Source organism: Galendromus occidentalis, unplaced genomic scaffold (genome assembly GCF_000255335.2).
Source record: "Galendromus occidentalis unplaced genomic scaffold, Mocc_1.1 scf7180000077524, whole genome shotgun sequence".
In the NCBI taxonomy this organism is placed as follows: Eukaryota; Metazoa; Arthropoda; class Arachnida; order Mesostigmata; family Phytoseiidae; genus Galendromus; species Galendromus occidentalis.
In genome coordinates this window covers 2,114,465-2,122,375 of record NW_003805512.1, presented here as the reverse complement: position 1 = coordinate 2,122,375, position 7,911 = coordinate 2,114,465, and positions in this window count along the sequence as shown.

Below are 7,911 nucleotides of genomic sequence, written 5' to 3'. Positions count from 1 at the left end.
AAGAGACTCTTCTGGGAGGGACGGAAATCTCTCGACAGCGCACGAACACTCATGATCAGATATTAATCGGAGGTCCCTTCACGCGTTACGTTGCCCCATATTTCTCATGCCTTTCCCCAGAGGCATATCCTCCATCCTGCGCTCGAGAGCTCCTATCTCCTAGCGCTCCGTTTGGCTGTACGATCCCGTATGCTTGAGAGCATAATATATTGCGAATGGATCCAAGAGGAGTATGCTGCGTCTCAGAGGAATCTGTCCTTAGCCTGGAAGCACTACCCATCCACCCTGAATTTGCTTATCAGTTCATCAGAGTCAAGAGGCGTTGAGAGACAGTGCAATGACGACAGCAAACGAGCAGATGATTCTCTTGCGAGAGGAATTCTTGGACCTCCGTTCATCCGGGAGGAGGCCGAAAAACCCCTTTTCTTGTCCTTCAATATCACATGAGTCACAGGACGATCTCAAAACGCGTTATTATTATAATTATTACGTGACTGCGGAAACAGATGCAATGACGCGTCAGACCCGAAGAGGAATCTCATCCCATCTGTGCGTGAAGTATTTCAGAGCCGAAGCCTATGGCGGAAAGCTTTCAGCACAACAAACATCCCCTATAAGGAGCATCCACAGTTTGGTTCGCGCCGCGAGCTCGAATCGCCCCACAATCCTATAGCCTCGCTGAAGCGTCGACGTCAATAACGGACTCGGTCCGGCTACCGGCGAATCCAGGTGAAAAATCACGCTGCAGAGCCACGTTCAAGAGAACAACGTCCGATGATCACCGAACATCCGAGTCGAAGGCTCTGGGCTATGGAGGAGCGCGAGCAATAGAGGAGGCGACACTCCTCAGCAGACGTTCTGTGCTCAGTGAATCAATTCGTCTTCTTCACGGCCTGCCTCTTCGGTCGGATCGATTATTATTGCTATTATAATAATTATAAGTCATTGGCGAAATATCGCGAGCGAGAATGGAACCGGGTCGGTAACGGGAGAAAAGCAAAAATATTCGAGCCGAGCTCGGTGAACGTTTTCCGCGAGGGTTGGGGAGACGTCACTCGGAAAGGAAGATCTGCCGCACGAGGCGGAAGTAGAGAAGTCGTCGTGGCCAATCTCGATGTCGTCACGGTTTGGAGTTTAGTCCAAGATCGGGATTCATTTGATTCATTACGAATTCCGTCTACGAGCGGAGAACGGCGCCGGTGCGTAGAGTCTATTTCCCTGAGAGACTCTCCGGGCAAACGTCTAGGGAAGTGATGGAGCAATTTTCTTTCCAAAATTCGATCTTCTCCGAGCGCATCATGTATGAGTATGTGAGAGGATTAGTTTCTCCCGAATTGAAGAGTGCGCCTGAAACAGGAAACTCTCGCTAAACGTAATCAGTAAGCCCGGGGTGCCACGGCAGCCTCGTCGCGCTCTTTCGCCGAGCGCAAACGGTTCTGCGCTGAGGTTTGAACTTCAAAACCATTGCGATCCCTCGCGGAATCTCAATCAAGGGTTTCGACTTCAGTGATCTGCTACGAGTCGCAGTGATTCTAAGCTGCGCGTGGATTCAGTGGCGATGATGGGTTTTACCGACAGAGACTGATACGAATGTTCGGATGTGCCGGCTTGAGTCTCGTGGGTGCTCGGATGCAAATGAGAGCTAAGATTCCCAGAAGAAGCTGGGACTGAATATCAGGAGCGGTGCCTATCCTATCCTGAGCGATGGCCATACTCCCCTAGCTCGAATATTTCGGAGCGAGGTCCGGTCCCGATCCCACTGAAGGGTCGGTGAGAGACCGTTTCCCATAAGTCGTTTACTGTCGCCATTGCCCTCCACAACGAGCAGAGCGCGGTGCTCAGAGTCCGGGTGGCTGAGTGTTGAGATGAGCGGCTGACGGGGAGCGTCCAAATGGAGTGAGTCCGGATAAGCTGGCGCGCCTATTCGGTGTGCGGAAGTCCGCGGAACGACTTGCTGTGAATCGTATAAACGGTTTAGTGTTCCGGACGAGAATCGATAATATGCATTCCTATCTGGCTAGTTCTAAAAGAGGCTCGTACGCCTGATGCATCGCCACATAGGCGAGCGAAATTATTATTTATTTGCTTGGAGCCCCGTTCGGAAATTCCCGGCTGGTGAGCGCATCGACATCGGAATCGGAAAATTCTCCACCATATCGGGAGCGCTGCGCTCTGCTACTTGGTCCGCGATCGATTCCGCCCGTATATCTCCGCCGCCTGAGCTATACTCCGGAGCTTCCATTCTGAGATATACGCGATTTCTCTCTTGATGCCTCGATGGCGCAGTCCGGAAGAACCTGCTTCTGGAATACCACGGGGGAAGACAAGATCGGGTGAGGCTCGCGCGAGAGAAGTTCACTCGGAGAGAGAAAGGCTCTTGTTGGTGGCTCCAATCTCTAACATGAACAGAAGCTATTGACAGCGTTAAATGTCAATGTGGATCGCTCCGGAATAAACTCGATTCGGAATGTCATTTCATGCCGCTCGAAACAGTGGGTCAATAAAGGGACGTATGAGAAATCTGTCGAAAAGCCTGAAGGGGCGCGCTATCAATTCGAATCTTTCTCGCAGCGAACGAGACTCGAGGAGCGCGCCTCAAACAGCGCCACCGTTCCGCCGGTTAGTTCCTAATCGACGGAAGGACTTCGGAGTATGCGGACTCTGATTGTGTGAGAATGCTGTGAACTGTTCAGTCAGTTGTGTGCTCCGAGTGGGACTGGCGAGCGGCACCGATCTCATGAAAACATTGCGTCTTCCCTGAAGAAAATGGTTGACTAGACATGAATACGAGCCGAGCTGGGCCCTCGCAGTCCTTCACCTCTCACGCTCAACAAGGTGAGTCTACGCGATACGAAGAATCGGCTCGGAAAAGTTATTTTTTTCTACTGAAACTTGAGGTTCGCCCGGACGCGGTGCTTCGAATCGAGTTTTCGCCCGGGATTCTTATTCCCTTGAACTTGGGTAGCCTCTGCAATAGGCAGTACGGTCGGTAGATGAGAAGATGAGCGAAAATTTATGCGCGACCGAAAACTGTGCATCGACGTACAGGCTCTTCGTCATAAGTTATCTGCGTGTGTATTTTTCTGCCTGAGAATATTTTGATCGATCACCCGCTGGCATCCCGCGATTCCATCCTGGCCGGCAGAGTCCCTGGTTGCTCGTCAGAATACTCGCCGGCTTGTGCTGATCGAGCTGCGAAAACGTCGTTGAGAAATTCTTCCCGGCGACGACATCTGCGGGTCTGACCGCGAGCAGAAGGAGTTCAATGATGAAGACAATCCGTGTGATTTTGGACTCAGCGTCCGTCTTGGAAACTGTCTGTGAGTTCCCAGAGTCTCAATGCTCAGCTACGCCCCTGGAGCGAATGTTGAAGAACTCGATACAGTGACGAACGCGACCTGGGGGAGATCGATCTGTTTCGGTAAACTAAGAGGATTGCCCTCTATACCATTTACGCAAACACCTACTCCCGTGCTCGTCGCGAGGAAAATGCCTCGGCCTGAAAACGATACCGCCTGCGACGTGCTACCTCCGATATCCTAAGAAAGGATGATATCGAATGCGCAGTTGGGGTGCCGAGACTTCGGAGCTTGTTGCTGCCCTCGACACAGCAAGGATCGGAGCGCTGTTCGGCGGCTCGCTCGCTCTGGAAACTGCCGGTCCGCTCGCTCGGGATGACATCGATCAGAGTTGGCGCCTTGTAGACGGGAAATCATCTCCCCACCTTCCCGTGCGGTCCACGGTAGCTAAGAGCTCAATTCCGCGCGAAATCCTGGCTCAGGTACAGACCTCGGATTTCCAGCGCCTTTGTATGCGGGCGCATCGTAATATTTGGTCCGGGAAAAAGCGCAACCTGCATCGCACCTGCGATTCGATGCCTTGAAGTTGTGTGGCTGTGTCATCGAGCGATCATTAGAATCCAAGATGTGGCGACACTACAGCGGGAGCTGCGTAACTCGTCGACTCCTGCAGAATTACAGGACATACTGTGGTTCAATTTGAGCGATCGAAAATTCGATCCCGATCCGCGCCCATATTGCGAACCCGTTCGACTGCGATTCATCGAGGAAATCGGAAACATTCGCTGCATTTGTTTGTTTGTCGTCGCCCTTCAACTAAATTTCTAGACATCGGTACCACCTGAAGATCGTCTAGGACCCTGGAATTTTTTCCTGCGAGAGCCAAGATTTCGCATCCGGCCTTTTCTTGTTCGGATACATTCATTCACTGCTATCGATGCGAAGCACGAGAGCCATGGTTCCGACTTTGAAGTTTGTAAAAACAGGATTTTCGAGAAATCAGGTTCGGAACACCGTTCCGAACCTTGACGACTTCTGACGCGGACCTCGTTTGCAGATCGTACCGCCACATCTAACGAGCGAGCCGAGTCCACCCTGCAGCTCACCTGCGTGGAATATCGATTCGGAGTTCTCTTCTTTCCATGAGACCCTATTTATTTCAGTCGGACTATCACCTCCATCCTTGCTCCGTGAGACGCGCTCTCCGCGATTCGATCCTTCCCGTAGATCATTCATAGGGCAAGCCCTAACGAGCTGACTGATTGAGAGCGAGCTCATCTCGCTGAGAGTCACCGGAGCTCTATGAGCGTTCTCGAGCACCCTTAATTGATTGTACTAGATTAATCATCTTGACCGCTTTTGACAGGGGAGAGTCCAGGATTCCACTCCCTTGTTGTCGGCTCGCAGAAGAAAATCGCTATCGCGACGTCTCTCAGAGTTAAGGATCAGAGATGTATGGTCGATTATTATGAATCGCAGGGGACACGTCGAGATGAGGTTTCTCTTCATGCCGCAGCGGAGACTATCGCTGCTGCGAGTTTTCTTTTTCGGCATATTCGACCTGTCCGAGGCCTGCGAGTCTCTGCCAAATCAGTTTCGGTGATCTCAGCTCGCATTCAATTCTTGTGCGCCGAGGTTGCCTCGACGCGGAAAAACTGCTCCCGACTCATGGCAAACCTCCAAAGATAACACATCGACGCACACGGCAGTCACCGGGTAGCAGCACTACAAAACAAGAATCGACGAGCTCTAGCAGGGAGCTTAGAGTGAAAGTTCAGCGGGTACTATCCACAAAGAGCTCGGGCTACGAGCTTGTCGCTTCCATCCGCTTTTGCAGGCAACACACTGCGTCCGACCTTCACCGAAAAATGAACGGTCGTTTAATCCGGACTTGATCACAGGGATGGATATCCACGCACGCGGGAACACGATCCGGAAATTCGCCGGGCAATAAAGTGAGCCTCACTCGCAGCCTGAACTTTCAGAGCAGTGTTCGGAGCACCGGAAAACTGTTCCCTGTAGTTTTTGGAGCTCAGGGCGTTTGGGCTGTCAACGTTTAAACTTAAAATGATGCGGAGCAGATGCCGGGACTTTCTTGTCAGCGGAACAGAGCTACGTGCTCCTTACCATCGTCGGGCCTGCAACATATCTAGGTTTGTCGTTGTCGGACCATGAATTATTGAAGTGTAAGCCTTCGTCTATTAGCGATCGTGAGTTTCGTGCCCTCACCCGCTCGCGCCTGCTCGCGGTAGTCAGCTCATGGCATTGACTAATCAAGATTGCTTGTGACGGCTCCGTTCCCAAAGTGATCATAACTGGCTTCTATCAGACACGGTAGTTTATTATTCGTAATTTATTCTCGCGAGACCGTTGTCGCACTCACTCCCTGAGGCCTCCTCTTGGCTCAGAGCTTCATTGTTTCTTTACCGAGTTTCGGCATACACGTTGACATTTAGTGGCGGGCGCGGATCGATTCGGAGGGATGAAAAAACGCTTATCAAGTCGCATCGCTCGCGGCTGACGCTACCATCGCTATCTGAATCCAGCAGGGGCGTCTGATAATCGGGAGGCCCTTCGAGGTCGCTGAATGTAGCCGCGGGACCAATGACGAACCTCGGGACCAGATCAATTGAGTTTGCACCTTCCGAACGTTTTGACCAAAAGCTTCCCTCACAAATTGGATTCGGTCAAGTCAGGACCAGGCTGCCGACCGCTGCCATCCCAGCGAGAGTATTCCGGTCTCCCAGCCTGCGATCGACGAATAGTACCATGAACGAACCTGTGGAAGGAAGATATGAGCGAACGTCCTACGTACGATGGCGAGATTGAAACGGCGTCGGCATTTAATTAGGTCGCGCGGGAATGAGCGACCCCTCGCAGAACCCCGGCCGGAGATCATCGAGCTCCGCATAAGACTCTGTTCTCTCGTCGGTATGGGTGTTCGGGTGGCTCCCTGATCGAAGACGTGTCAGAACCACTTCGATCGATCCGACCAGAGTTCCGACCCCGTGCGACGCGAGAACAAGTCGAGAGCCGGAGGCTTATTTTCAATTTCCTCCGGAACCGCAAGCGCTGGCGCTCGAACGCTCCGAACGGCATCGTCAGCGAGGCACGGGAAGCGGACGCTTGTTTTCATAACGCCGCATGGCAGCGAGAATTAATTCGAAAAAGCTGCCGTCTCCCTCATTCGCTTCCAGGATGTTGTTCAGATTCGCTCGATTCAAGACCCTGTCTCAGCCTCTCGATTATAGTGTTCTTCTCAAATGATCTGTTCGTCGGTGGGGCTCGTTCACTTCTCCGGGAAGCAGTCGTTTGTCACGAGATCGAGGCTCCAAAGGCGTCGGGACGACTCCTCTCATGAATAAGTCCGGTTAGATTCTCGAGAGGCAGGAAGCGTTCATCAACAGTTGGCCTGCTGGTGTTGGCCCCGCGGCGTATCTCGACGGAACTGGAACAGCTTGAAAGTCTCCAACAACGTGTCTTCTCAGAGGGAGTGTTCCGCTTATTTTTCCTTCTCGTGTCGCTTCCACTATCCATGCGTCATCTGTACGTGGAACAGTAGTGGCGGCTTATTCCGATGGCTTGCCGGTGACTGACTGAGAGTTGCAGCTCACTTCTCTCCTCGTTGCCTGCAGATCGTTCTGCTTTTCTTGAGTTGGCGCGCCGACGCTAATGTTGATGTTGCGCCCCTGCCACCAGAGTGTGTTTTGGATGCGGTTGTACAAGACAAAGAAAGTGGAAGGGATGAGAATTTGATCAGCGCCAGCCCACCTCGTTACTCCTGGGGCAGCATGAACAACAGGCGGCTCAGACACCGTTGCACGGGAAGCACCGAACAAGCCTCTATAAACGAACTCCGCTACGGAATGAGGAAAGAACTCGAGCAAACATTGAATCACGTCTCGGAACTAGACATCCCGCAACTCGACCGAGAAAGGGCGGACCTAAAGAACTCTTATTTCTCACTGCGATTCTGGAGGAGCAAACTCCCTGATTAGAGCTCCGCTTAGGCGAAAGCCTCAAGTAACATCACCAAGGTCAGTCGTTGCGGTCTCCGGCGCTAACGGATGAAGTTTTGTTGCCCACAATCATCCGTCCATCGAGGCGATCCCGTTATGATATTTCCCTCGCCGCATGCGTAGAAATGATGAAGGAGGACCGTATTCGAGAGATCTGGAGCGCCGGTAAATAACCACGCTCCATCTCATAGCAGCGAGTCGACCCTTTTCATCCTAGAGTGCGATTCGAGTGCGTGCTGCTCCGAGCAGGATCCGGAATAGTCTTCCCATCGGAGAAAGAAGCAATCCCATCTGAGCGTCCGAGATGGCGAAATGAATTCCAGTTCGCATCTGATCCGCTACGAGCTCCTACGGCGCGGCGATATTTTCTGGCGGAAAAAATCTTTCAGACTCTAATTTTCTCCCACTATGAGGTCAAATGGGTAATCAATAGCCTGAGCGAGCGCCTGAGCTGACATGCAGTCCTCAGTGAAACGGCAGCAGGGCTCGACGGGCGCGAGATTGACGGAATTTTCGAGAGCAAGTTCCCGCCGGATTCCTGATCGCTGATGACCCGGCTTCAGAGCCTGTCGATTCCAAGTTATGCAGTGACT